This window comes from Carcharodon carcharias, chromosome 6 (assembly GCF_017639515.1).
Source record: "Carcharodon carcharias isolate sCarCar2 chromosome 6, sCarCar2.pri, whole genome shotgun sequence".
Taxonomy (NCBI): domain Eukaryota; kingdom Metazoa; phylum Chordata; class Chondrichthyes; order Lamniformes; family Lamnidae; genus Carcharodon; species Carcharodon carcharias.
Genome location: NC_054472.1, coordinates 48,112,511 through 48,127,046, shown reverse-complemented (window position 1 = coordinate 48,127,046; position 14,536 = coordinate 48,112,511).

Here is a 14,536-nt window from a genome sequence, read left to right as displayed (position 1 = left end):
GCCGATTGGAGCTAATTCCCATTGACTCCAGTTTTGCTATGACTCCTTGATGGCACACACTGTCAAATGCTACCTTGATGCCAAGGGCAGTCATTCTCACCTCACCTCGAGAGTTCAGCTCTTTTGTCCATGTTTGAACCAAGGCTATAATGAGGTCGGGATCTGAGTGGCCCTGGCGGAACCCAAACTGGCGTCAGTTAGCAGGTTAATGCTAAACAAGTGCCGCTTGATAACACTGCTGATGACGCCTTCATTACTTTACTGATGATTGAGAGTAGACTGATGGGGCGGTAATTGGCTGAGTTGATTCGTCCTGCATTTTGTGCACAGGACATACCTGGGCAATTTTTCACATAGCCAGGTAGATGCCAATGTTATAGCTGTACTGGAACAGCTTGGCTAGGGGTGAGGCAAGTTCTGGAGCACATGTCTTCAGTACTATTGCCAGAATATTGTCAGGGCCCATAGCCTTTGCACTATCCAGTACCTTCAGCCATTTCTGGATATCACGTGGAGTGAATTGAATTGGCTGAAGACTGGCATCTGTGATGCTGGGGCTCTCTGGATGAGGCCAGGATGGATCATCCACTTGGCACTTCTGGCTGAAGATTGTAGCAAATGCTTCAACCTTATTTTTTGCACTGATGTGCTGGGCTCCTTCGTCACTGAGGATGGGGATATTTATGGAGCCTCCTCCTCCAATGAGTTGTTTACTTGCCCACCACCACTTAGGACTAGATGTGGCAGGATTGCAGAGCTTAGATCTAATCTGTTTGTTGGAGGATCAATTAGCCCTGTCTATCACTTGCTGCTTGGCATGCAAATAGTCCTATGTTATAGCTTCACCAGGTTGACACCTTATTTTTAGGTTATGCTGCTCCTGGCATGCCCTTCTGCACTCTTCATTGAACCAGTGTTGATCCCCTGGCTTGATGGTACTGGTAGCGTGGGGGATATGCCGGGCCATGATACTACAGATTGTGTTTGAATACAATTCTGCCGCTGCTGATGGCCCACAGCGCCTCATGGATGCCCAGTCTTGACTTGCTAGATCTGTTCGAAATCTACCCCATGTAGCATGGTGGTAGTGCCACACAACATGATAGAGGGTATTCTCAATGTGAAGCCGGGGCTGCGTCTCCACAATGACTGTGCAGCGGTCACTCCTACCCATACTGTCATGGACAGATGCATCCAAGGCAGGTATGTTGGTGAGGATGAGGTCAAGTATGTTTTTCCCTTCTTGTTGGTTCCCTCACCACCTGCCACACACCCAGTCTAGCAGCTAGGTCATTTAGGACTCGGCTAGTAGTGGTGCTACCGAGCCACTCTTGGTGATGGATGGAGGAAATGACAGTATGTGGAGGTTTCCTTGCCCATGTTTGACCTGATGCCATGAGACTTCATGTGGTCTGAAGCTGATGTTGAGGACTCCCAGGGCAACTCCCTCCCGACCTCTGCTGGGTTTGTCCTACCAGGGATGGTGATGGTGGTTTCTGGGACATTATCTCTAAGGTATGATTCCGTGAGGATGACTATGTCAGGCTGTGGCTTGGCTTGACGAGTCTGTGAGGTAGCTCTCCTAATTTTGGCACTAGCTTCCGGATGTTAGTCAGGAGGATTTTAGAGGGTCAGCAGGGCTGTGATTGCCATTGTCCACATCCTGTCATTTCTAGTGCCTAAGTGGAAGCCGGGTGGTCCATCCAGTTTCATTTCTTTATTGTGACTTTTTAAGCAGTTTGTTACAACTGATTGTCTTGCTAGGCCATTTCAGAAGGCATTTAAGAGTCAACCACATTGCTGTGGGTCTGGAGCCACGTGTAAGGACGACAGGTAAGGACGACAGATTTCCTTCCCTACAGACATGAGTGAACCAGATGGGTTTTTATATCAATCAACAATGGTTTCATGGTCATCATTAACCTTTCAATTCCAGATTTTTATTGAATTCAAATTCCACCATCTGCTATGGTGGAATTCAAACTCGGGCCCCCAGAGCATTACCCTGGCTTACTAGTCCAGCGACAATACAACTACAGCATTGCCACCCCACCATGGTAATGGTAAAGTGAATGATATTGTCTCTTGAATCTTGTACACCTGATCAATGTGTACAAGATTATGAGGGGCATGGACAGGGTGGATAGGGAGCAGCTGTTCCCATTAGTTGAAGGGGAAATAAGTTCAAGTTAAGGGGCAGGAGGTTTAGGGGGGATGTGAGGAAAAACCTTTCTACCCAGAGAGTGGCGACGGTCTGGAATGCGCTGCCTGGGAGGGTGGTGGAGGCGGGTTGCCTCACATCTTTTAAAAACTACCTGGATGAGCACTTGGCATGTCATAACATTCAAGGCTATGGGCCAAGTGCTGGTGAATGGGATTAGGTAGGTAGGTCAGGTGTTTCTCACATGTTGGTACAGACTTGATGGGCCGAAGGGCCTCTCCTGCACTGTGTGATTTGGTGATTCTGTGAATTGTCAGTGAGTGAGAGCCCTGTGGATGTGTGATGGGTTTGTGATTGTGTGAGTTGACAGTGATGAGAAGAGATCACGCCGGCAGAACAGGGTAGATCATTCATCCTCTTGTGGCATTGGGTGACTGTCCTTGTTTGCAGTGCATTGGCGCTGACCATCGCTGCCACCACCACTCAAGCCAGATTGGTGAGTTTGCTGCCCCCCTATGGCCAGAGCGGGGGGTAGAGGACATCACGGTGAGCCTCCGCTGTGTCCAAAAGGCACTCAAGGGATGCATCATTGAACCTGGGGGCTGCAGTCTTTTTGCCTTTCGAGGTTATGTCTTCCATGCAGCAGGCGTGGGCTGGAAGCACTGAGAGGCGTGCGCATGGCTGCACTTTAAATGTGGCGTCCGGCGTGATGAAGTGGCAAAGTGATAGCGTGGCTTGTGAACGAGACCCCACCTGCCATGGAAATGGCGTGTTTCCTGGGAATGCGTAATTAATGCGGCAGGTTTGGGATGATACAATGTGAAAAGCTGCCATTGCAGCCGGCGGGTCAACGACATTTTTCCCACCCGTTACCGCACCTAGTGGAAATCTGGGACCATTCCACCCAGGGCCTAGTGAATCATGAGGTTTGAAGGGGCAAGGCCGAAATCTAAGATTGCTTTCGATGTCACTCATTGTAAAGGCCCTTCAGCCCACTGGCATGGCAGTGAGGGATGGAAAAAGTGTGGCTGTGTCCCGTTGCCTGCACCTTAATTATCTGGAATCACATGGTAATAAGTGTGTCACGGGCACATCTTCCACGTCATGCTTCTTTTATGGTATCCTCATGTGGAGCAGACCCTCATCTCCCAATTCAGCTTCCTGCCCATTTTATTCTTGATTGTCCAAGAGCTCTCAGACATGTATCCCTCTGGCAAGGGAATCCCCCCCTTTAAAGCACCAGTTTGTGAAGGGAACAGCACACTACGATGATGTGGGGGACCCTCTGTGGAGAGTACTGCAAAGCCTCACCTGAGCAGTCCAAACATCAGAAGTGCATCTTCAGGGTGCCAATGGCCTGTTCAATGATGGACCATGTTGCCATCTGCGCCTCATTGTATCTCTGCTCCGAGTGACTCAGAGAATGATATACAGGTTTCATGAGCCATCATTTGAGTAGTTGGCCTTATCCCCATGCAGTCATCCCTGTATTTGCTGAGGCTCCTCAAATATATGAGGCACCTAGGAGTGACTCAGGATATATGAATCATGGGAACTCTCAGGGTACCTGGCACAAAGATGCATAATGTGCTTCTGATGCTTGCACAGGTCGGCCATCCAGTGCAGAAAAAGGATGAATGATCTCACCAGTGCCGCCAGGGTAAGTCACCCATGTCATCACTCTCAGCTTACCCACTCACAAACACATCACACATTCACTGGCATCTCGCTCACAGCCAGCTCATGGGACATCATCACTTACTCTCTTACACACACCCACACATCTCCACCTGGCCTCATCTCCTCTGAGGTGAGGAGGATGCCTCCTCATCCCGTCCATGGCTCTACTCAGCACACATGCACGCCTGGTATCCATCTCATTTGGCCTGGCTTGCAGCTTGCTCACACTCTGTCCATCTGTCCTTGCGCAGGGACAAGATCACACCCAATCGCCGGGATAGGTCCCAGATTGGGGGGGGGGGGTTGGGGGTGGAGTGCTGGACATCAAGGTCCTCACTACATTCGAGAGTCACTCATTGGAGCTGGTTGGAGAGGATGTGAGCCGTTCTTGTGGTGTCAATGAAGTCGGCAGCAAACATCCACTTGAGGAGAACTTGCGTTCGAGTCTTGGACTCGAACGCAAGTTCTGTCGAAGGGTCATGAGGACTCGAAACGTCAACTCTTTTCTTCTCCGCCGATGCTGCCAGACCTGCTGAGTTTTTCCAGGTAATTCTGTTTTTGTTTTGGATTTCCAGCATCCGCAATTTTTTTGTTTTTATCCACTTGAGGATCCTGCAGAAGATCATCCCTCTGTCAATGCTACTCTGAGACCGCTCTTCTGTGTCTAGCATGGCTGCCAAGCACTAATAATCTGCACTTTCTCTCCTAGGCATATCTGCCATGTCATCCTTGACTCAACCCCAGTATCAAGGACCCACGGATGAGAACTCTAAGAGCAGCGCTGTAGAAGATCCATCCTGGCGCTCACGCACACCCTCCACCAGCGTAGAGACACACACCTTGGTGGGACCTAGATGTAGAGTAGCCTCGGGATCAGAATCTGAAGAGCGCAGCACACAGTCTGTTCCCCAGCAGGCAGAGGCAGGGACATCCAAGGTCACTGGCACTTGAAGGACTGCTGGAGGCAAGGAATCTGCTGAGTTTGAGTCAGACGATGAGCCTCTGGACTCGGTCCCCAATCAGTTGTTGGAGCTGGAAAGACAAATCACAGGAACATCAGGACGGGATGTCTGGTGCACTCCTCAGATTGCAAGGCATGATAGAGGAGTCTGTCCATCTTAAGTCCAAGGTTTTCACACCACCATGCCGACACGCTGAGGTCAACACTGGCAGGATGGTGGTTGCCATGGAGACCTTGGTCCAGGACAGCGGTCCTGCAGTGCTGCGCGGGCTGAACTCCATCGCTGATGCCATAGTTGGCCTCCAACAGTGTCAATGTGAGAGGAGTATGGGACAGCTCGATATCACTCCAGCTACTTCTCCTCAATGAGTCAGTCAGGGACCATTGGGCAACCATCAGGAGGAGGACGAACAGTTCGATACCCTGGGGCCATCCACCCAGATGAGTCCGGGAATGCACAGCCTATCCAGGGTGAATGAAGGCTGACAAAGGGACAGGTGCATTTAAAGTATCATGGTTGCAACTCCATGATATGACCTTGATCACAGAGCGCAAGCAAGATGCCCTCAGCCAGACCGGAGTCAGACGTTCACAGAGGCTATGTGAGGATCTATTGAGTGTCCTCACTCTATACAAGTCCTGCAGCGGTGGCATATATGACCACCAGTTTCCTAGACCTGTACAGTCTTCGGCGACACTGGTTCCCAATGACAAGCACTCTCTATAGACCCAGGGCCTAGCGAGGTGCCTACGGGCTATGGCTCACTGTGGATCTTCAGCTGCCTGCGAAGGAGGCCCTGCTGCACCTTCATCTTGAAGGTAGTGCTCCTCCCATTGGTGAGCCAGGCACCTCCATCGCACGCATCCCCTTCTTCTCTACTCTCTGTAAGCCATGAGGCTTACCTCTAGATCACCAGGCTCCATGATCCTGATGCTCTCCTCCTGCAGGATCAAAGAGAGAGAAGCGTGGGTTAGCAAATGTGTCCTAAGGACCACTTTTGGTTAAGTTGCCAGCTCCGGCTGCATCTCAAGTCACCTCCACGCATGCCAGAGGGTGCTGGCCACTACTTGGATGGCCAATATGTACTGCGTTTCATGGCTGCCCAAAATCCCACCCACCTCCGCCACACTCCAATTGGCCGATTGACAGCAGCTTCTCCCATTGGACTATATGCTGTTCTCTCAGCTCAGGCACAGACATTCTCCTTACCCTCACTGCAAGGCTGCTCTGTTAGTTTGAGCCATGAGGGATACTAGTCTAAACTTTAGTAAAGACATGGCAAGGGGCTCTGATGCCTCCACCAGTGACTGCGCCATGACCAACTTTCACAAGGGATTCTATAACTTGCCCAGTCATCCAATTGTTCTGCAGCCCCCTAAAACTCACATTAATTTGCGGTCTGCGCCCAAGGGATGAAAAGTTCTGGAGCATTTGGTGACACCTTCATCCTTTTGCATTGCTTGATGTGGGTAGAAATGCTTCAGAGGCCTGACTTCATGAGGCTGCTGCTGAATGGTCTCAACCGTGGAAGAATGCTCACTTTTGTCAAGCTTTTCCAAACGCGTGACCGCTTCCCTCACCAACCCCCCCCTCCTCAAATCCCAGCATTGCCCATTTCCCCCATGCCTCCATCTTCCTTCCCCCCCCCCAATATCTCTCCTACTTCACCATTGCCCATTGGCCCCCGTGTCTCCATCTTCTTTCCACATACCCGCTGCCTCCCCACCCCCTCATCACAGAAGACACCCCCTGATAGAATGGAGGAAGTCAGTGAGCAAAGCAACCCTCCACCCCACCAATCTGGTCATGTTATTGGTGAGAACACGGAGTGGCGCTGTTGCAGGTCAGCTTTGCATGTTGCACTCACCCAGGAGCGACGTGAGCGCCAACAGCTGCTCCTGACTTATTTCCAAATGTGATTCCGGCCAGTCTAATTTCCTGCTGACGTGCCGCTAGATTGGGAGGGGCTCCCTGATTCCGCTGAGTGGCATTTGTAATGAGCATTTATGATATGCTAATGCATGCAAATGGGGCTCCCGCCATGGGTCAGCGGAAAAGCTGACCCGCCATCAGCCCACCATGAAAATGGTGAGGGGAAAATCTCAAATTGTTTTCCCGCCGGCTGATTCCTGATTTTTGGCCTCTCTCCAAATTTTCCGGTCCCACCCGTCACATAGTCAGCCACAGGCAGGAGCGGAAAATTCTGCCCAGTGTGGCAAGCCCCTCAGTTCAAGGGCAGTCTTGGATGGGGAACAAATGCTGGCCTTGCCAGGGATGCCCACATCCCATGAAAGAATAAAGAAAAAATAATTCCTAAAGACACCATTTCTTCCAAAGTTACTGTACCAGATTGTATGAGAGAGATGGATTAACAGTAGCAGGCTCTGTTATTACATGAGAGTTCAGCTTCAGGGATTTTGGTCCTGGAATTATATATATCTTGGTGCCACTCTTGTGCTGTCTAGTTCAATAAATCCTCAGCCAACTTGATCACTTGGCACAAATGTTGGATTATGAGAAGTGGCTGTTTGATTTACTATAGCATCTATACAGGGGTCCCTCAGGAAAATGTGCTTGAATATGCTCTTTATTTCAACAGCTACTAATGAATGTCATCTCCAAAGCAATGATACTACATTCTACAAAGTAGTTGGTGACCCCTCTGATCCTAACTGAAGATAGTAACAATCTGCAGATAGATGCTGACAAAATTATACATCAGGAGGAGCAAATATATGTTACTTACAGAGTTACAATAAATAGATCCATATTTTGTTTAGAAAGATTGGTGGTGACATTGATCACTAATGAAGAACACTTTTTTGACACCTTATTAAAATTTATTTGTCACTCATTTAAATTGATGTCCTCTGGACAGGGTACAGATGAAAGGAAAAGCATGTGAGTGTCATTTACAGTTTAAGAAACAGTGCATACCCTGATAGGCAGATTATAGGTTTGTTTTCAATGGAGGGGTTGAACTAATCTAACCAGTTTCCTTATTGTGTAATTGAAAAGAAATTAGGAAGAATTAGAGCCCTGTACTTTACTGCTTTGGCTATAAATTTCAAAATTTTCTATTGTACAGATGTATGTGTCCAGCTATGACATATTATAGATCTGAAACAGAAAAGGAAAATGCTGGAAGAAAGATGGCAAGTTATTGGAGACGGTGCAGGATGGATTTATGGGAATAGTACCAAGGATGAGGGAATTCAATTACATTCAGAGACTCAAGAGGGTAGAATCCTTCTCGTTAGAGAAGGCAACGTTAAAGAAAGACATAATGCAGTTGTTGAAAATCATGATGGGCCCTGACAGAGTAAATAAAGAAAAAAAATTCCTCTGGTGGAAGGTTGGTATACCAGAGGGCACAGATTTAAGATAATCGGCAAAAGAGCCAAAGAGGAGATGAGGAGAAATGTTTTTACGTAGCAAGTTGCCTGAATGATGCAGTGCCTGAAAGAATGGTGAAAGTAGACTGGATAGTAACTTTCAAAAGTTTTTTTTTTTCACCACTGGCAAGGCCAGAATTTAATGCCCGTTGCTAACTATCCTTGAGGAGTGGAGGTTGGGGGGGGCGGGGGCGGGGGGCTCTACCTTCCTAAGCCACCACCAACAACAACTTATATTTATATAGCGCCTTTAACATAATGAAATCATCCAAGGCATTTCCCATGAGTTATATGAAACGAAGTATGACACCAAGCCACACAAGGAGGTATTTGGTCAAAGGGTTGGGTTTTAAGGAGCATCTGAAAGAAGGAAAGCAAGTCGGCAAGAGAGGCAGATAAGCATAAGGAAGGACTTCCGGAGCTTGGGCCTAGGCAGCTGAAGGCATGGCCATCAATGGTAGAGCAATTAAAATTGAGAATGCACAAGAGGCCAGAATTAGAGAAACACAGATATCTTGAAGGGTTGGAGAAGATTACAACAATAGGGAGGAGCGAGGCCATATAGGGGTTTAAAAACAAGGTTGAGAATATTAAAATCAAGATATTACTTGGTTGGGGGCCAATGTAGGTCACAGAAGTGATAAGGGAACAATGCTTGCTGCAAGTTAAGACATGGGCACCAGAGTTTTGGATGACCTCAAGTTTACAGACTGTAGAATGTGGGTTTGCATTGGAATATCAAATCTAAAAATAACAGGCAAGAATGAGGGTTTCAGCAGCAGATGAGATGAGGCAGGGGCGAAGTCCAGTGATGCTAAAGAGGTGGAAATAGGCATCCGTACTGGTGGTGCGAAAAAGGAGGGTGGAAGCTCATCTAGGGGTCAAATATGATACCAGGGTTGTGAACAGATTGGTTTAATCTCAGATTGTTGCCAGGGAAAGGTATAGAGTTGGTAGCTAGGGAACAGAGTTTGGAGCAGGGACCAAAAACAATGGCTTCAGTCTTCCCAATCATTAATTGGAGGAAATTTTTGCTTGTTCAGTACAGGATGTCAGATAAGCAGTCTGATAACAAGGCCTCTGTCCTTCTATCCACCTCTGTCATTTGAACTCCAGAGTTTCTGTTCAGTGGTAACCCCCAGGAATGAATGCCAAGGGGAAATGGTTCGATTCTCTTTTGTTGGAGATGGTTATTGCCTCACACTTGTTTGGTGCAGATGATACTTGCTATTTATCAACCCAAGCCTGAATGCTATCCAGTTTTTGCTGCATGCAGACACAACTGCATCAGTATCTGAGGAGTTGTGAATGGTACTGAACATTGTGCAATCATCAGCTAAAATCCTCACCTCTGCCCCTATGTTGGAGGAAAGGTCATTTGTGAGGCAGCTGAAGATTGTTGGTTGAAGGACATTTTGTAATAAACTTGATGTACCGAACAGGCTTCTTACTTTACTTCTAACTTTATTACAGAGCTCTTTTAGAAACTACATGCTTGAACCAGGTGCATGGCTAGAAAGCTCCGCCCCTAAGATTACCTGCACTTAGAGCTCATTCATCAGAACAATCATGTGATCCCTAAAGGCAGTAGGAAAGGTTATACCTTCAATCATTACATTTCCTCCCCCTTTAGTTTTTTTTTACATTCCCTAATTGCAAAGGATATTTTAATCCACAATGTATATACACGGGTCACTTAATTGAAGATTAAGTCTCTGTGGTGATTTTCTAATTTGGTTAGAGCGGCATAGTGCTACCACTTGAGATTCTCCCACTGGATCGACATCTTCAGGAATTGCGGCATCAGAGATATCCTTAGAAAGTGGCAGTTCAGGATTAGAGACATCAGATATAAAAGCAAAATACTGTGGATGCTGGAAATCTGAAACAAAAACAGAAAATGCTGGAAAAACTCAGCAGGTCTAGCAGCATTTGTGGAGAGAAAAACAGGTTTAGCTTTTCGCTATTCTTCAGAGCTGAAGAGAAGTGGAAATGTGATGAAATTTATACTGTTTAAGGTGGGTGGGGCAGGTGGAGCTGGATAGAAGGCCAGAGATAGGTGGGGACAAAGGAGGGGATTAACAAAGATGTCATGAACTAAAGGACAAAGGGAGTGTTAATGGTACTGGTTAGTGCTAAAAAAAGGTGCTGATAGTGGCATAAAAGTAAAAAAGCAGAATGTGATAATAGCAGATCAAGGGTAGCATTGTGTGAAAGAACATCATTGAACAAGTAACAGATGGCCCTGTAGGAGGTGGGGTGAGGAGAGGGGGTGGTGGTGGGGGGAAAAATGGATGGAAAATGGAATAGAAGGGGGAATAAAAGAGGGGATAAACCCACAGATAAATTAATAAAAATAGGTATATAAAAATAAATGTACAAGAAAGGGGATTAAAAAAAGGGGGCGAGGATGGAGGAGAAAGTTCATAGTCTGCAGTTTTTGAACTTGATGTTAAGTCCTGAAAGCTGTAAGGCGCCTAATCGGAAGTTGAGGTGCTGTTCCTCCAGTTTGCATTGGGCTTCACTGGAACAATGCAGCAGGTCAAGGATGGACATATGGACATGAGAGCAGGGTGGAGTGTTGAAATGGCAAGCAACAGGAATGGCTGGGTAATGCTTGCGGACAGATCGAAGGTGTTCCGCAAAGCTGTCACGCAGTCTGCATTTGGTCTCCTCGGTGTAGAGGAGACCACATTGGGAGCAACAGATGAAGTAGATCAAATTGAAGGAAGTGCAAGTGAAGTACTGCTTCACCTGAAAGGAGTGTTTGGGCCCTTGGACATTGAAGAGGGAGGAGGTAAAGTGGCAGGTGTTGCACCTTCTTTGATTACATGGGAAGGTGCCATTGGAAGGGGATGATGTGTTGGGGGTGATGAAGGAGTGGACCAGGGTGTCCCAGAGGGAACGGTCCCTACAGAATGCTGACAGGAAGGTGAGGGGAAGATGTGTTTGGCGGTGGCATTAAGCTGGAGTTGGCAAAAATGGCAGAGGATGATCCTTTGAATGCAGAGGCTGGTGGGGTAAAAAGTGAGGACAAGGGGGACCCTATCATGGCTCCGGGAGGGAAGGTAAGGTGTGAGTGCAGAGGTGCGGGAGATGGGTCGGACACTCTGTCAACCAGAGTGGGGGGAAGCCTCGGTTACGGAAGAAGGAAGACATGACAGAAGCACTGTTTTGGAAAGTGGCATCATTGGAACAAATGTGACGGAGGCGAAGGAACTGAGAGAATGGGATGGAGTCCTTACAGGAAGCATGGTGTGAGGAGCTGTAGTCAAGGTAGCTGTGGGAGTCGGTGGGCTTGTAATGAATATTGGTGGACAGTCTATCACCAGAAATGGAGACAGAGAGGTTAAGGAAGGGAACGAACTGTCAGAGATGGACCATGTGAAGGTGATAGGGGGGTGGATATTGGAAGAAAAATTCATCATTTTTTCTAGGTCCATACAAGAGCATGAAGTGGCACCGAAACAGTCAACGATGTACCAAAAAAACAGTTGTGGGAGGGGACCTAAATAGGGCTGAAACAAGGAATGTTCCACATACCCCATAAAAAAACAGGCAAAACTGGAACCCATGTGGGTACCCATAGCCACATCCTATATTTGGACGAAGAGAGAGAAATTTAATGAGAAATTGTTCAGTGAGAGAACAAGTTCAGCCAGACGGATGGTGATTGTTTGAGTTTCTGTTCAAGGAAAAAATGGAAAGCCCTCAGAGCATCCTGGTGGGGGATGGAGGTGTAGAGGGATTGGACATCCATGGTGAAGAGGAGGCGGTTAGGGCCAGGGAACTGGAAATTGTTGATATGACGTAGGAAATCAGAGGAGTCATGGATGTAGTTGGAAAGAGACTGGACAAAGGGAGAGAGAACAGAGTCAAGATAGGAAGAAATGAGTTTCGTGGGGCAGGAACAGGCTGACACGATTGGTCTACTGGGACATTCCTGTTTGTGGATTTTGGGGAGGAGGTGGAAGCAGGCTGTCTGGGATTTGGAGACTATGAGCTTGACAGCAGTGGACAGAAGAGGTCAGTGACAGTCCTGGAAATAATAGTGTGATTTGCGGTGGTAGGGTCATGGTCCAGGGGGAGGTAAGGGTAAGTGTCTGAGAGTTGGCGCTCAGCCTCTGAGGTAGAGGTCAGTACGTCAGACAAAACAGCACCCCCTTGTCGATAGGTTTGATAACAAAGTCAGGGTTGGACCTAAGAGAATGGAATGCAGCAAGTTCAGAAGGAGACAGGTTAGAGTGGGTGAGAGGAGCAGAGAAATTGAGACAGCCGATGTCACGCTGACAGTTCTCAATTAAAAGATCGAGAACAGGTAAGAGGCCAGGGGAGGGGTCCAGGCGGAGGAGAATATTGGAGGCAGGTGAAAGGATCTGTTGAACAGGGGGAGGACTCCTGCCCAAAGAAGCGAGCACGGAGACGAAGGCTGTGGAAGAAGAGTTCAGCATCGTGCCGAGCCCGAAATTCATTGATGTGAGGGCGTAAGGGTATGAAACTGAGTCCTTTGCTGAGTACAGGAATGAATGCTACCCTTGTTCTGCTATTATCACATTCTGGTTTCTTACCTTTATGCCACTATCAATACCTTTTATTGCACTAACCACTGCCACTAACACTCCCTTTGTCCTTTAGTTCATGACATCTTTGTCAATCCCTCCTTTGTCCCCACCTATCACTGCCCTTCTATCCAGCTCCACCTGCCCTGCCCCTCCTTTAACACTATAAATTTCATCACATTTTCACTTCTCTTCAGCTCTGAAGAAAGATCATACAGACTCGCAACATTAACTCTGTTTCTCTGTCCACATATGCTGCTAGACCTGCTGAGACATCAGGTATGTCTATTCTAGGTCAATCTGTCACCTCAGGGATTAAAGATTTGACATCAATTACAGGTGAACTAGCTGGTTGTTGGAATACCTCTCTACTCCTTAGATGATTCTTATGTTTTCAAATGATCCGGTTTTCCACTTCTACTTAGTATGGCAAAGGTCCAGCTTCAGAGACAACTATACCAGGAACCCAACAAGGCCCATTTCTAAATTTCTGCATGAAAACTGTCTCTCCCACAGTAAATCTTCGAGCTTTGTTATGAACATTGTGATTCAACTTCTGACTACTCTGATTCTTCTCTACCTTCCGCTCTAAGTTTGGAAACACCAGACTTAACCTTGTATGAAGGCAGCATTTCATCAGTAACTCAGAAGGTGTCAAACCCCTAGTTGTATGAGGAGTCATACGAGAATTGAGAAGAAAATGTGAAATTCGTGTTTCTAACATTCCTTCGGATAACTTCTTCAGTCCTGATTTGAAAGTTTGCACTGCTCTTTCAACTAACCCATTTGATGAGGGATGATATGATGCTGTTTTAATATGTTTAATTCCATTTGAGCTTATGAATCCCTGAAATTCTGTACCAGTGAAGACAGTACTGTTATCTGAAAAAATAACTTCCAGTAGGCCATGTATACTAAAACATTGGCATAGCTTTTCAATAGTTGCACACAATGTCAGTGATCTAACTTTGTCCACTTAGAAAGTGCATTAATGATCAATAAAAACATGGCACCTAAATAGGGACTTACATAGTCTATACGTAGTCTAGCCCTGGGTCAACCAGGCCACTCCCACTGATGCAGTGGAGCTGAAACAGGCAACTTCTGGTTTTGCTGACATTGGAGACAGTGCTTGACCATGTTTTCAATGTCACTGTCTATGCCTTGCCACCAGACATAACTTGACACAAGCATCTTCATCTTCAATGTGCTTGGATGCGCACTGTGAAGCTCTGTTAAGAATGGTTTTCTTCCTTGTGAAGGGACGATGGCTCTTGATCCCCACAACAAGATTCCACCTTGACAACTAAACTCTGTTTTGCGGGCATGGAATGGTCTTATCTCTTCAGACAATGGTGAATTTGACCATCCTTGCAATACCTTGTCTGGGACTTTTGACAAAATTGCATCCCTGCCTGTCCAATTCCTTATTTGTTTCGCACACACGGTCGAAGAGTCCAAGAAATTCAACACAAGCACAACTTCTTGTAGCACTGGGGCATGTACAATGCTATCTGGTAATGAAAGATGACTGAGTGTGTCTGCATTTGCAATATGCACGCCAGGACGGTGCATAAAGGTGCGCTCATGTGCCAATAATATCAAAGCCCAACATTGAATTCTTGCTGAGGCTATTGGCAGAATTGCTTTATCAGCACTGAACAACACCATGAGTGGTTTATGGTCCGACACAATGGTGAAATGTTGTCCATGCAAGTACTGGTAGAATTTCTTCAATCCAAATATTACTGATAAACCTTCCTTTTCAAGTTGTGAATA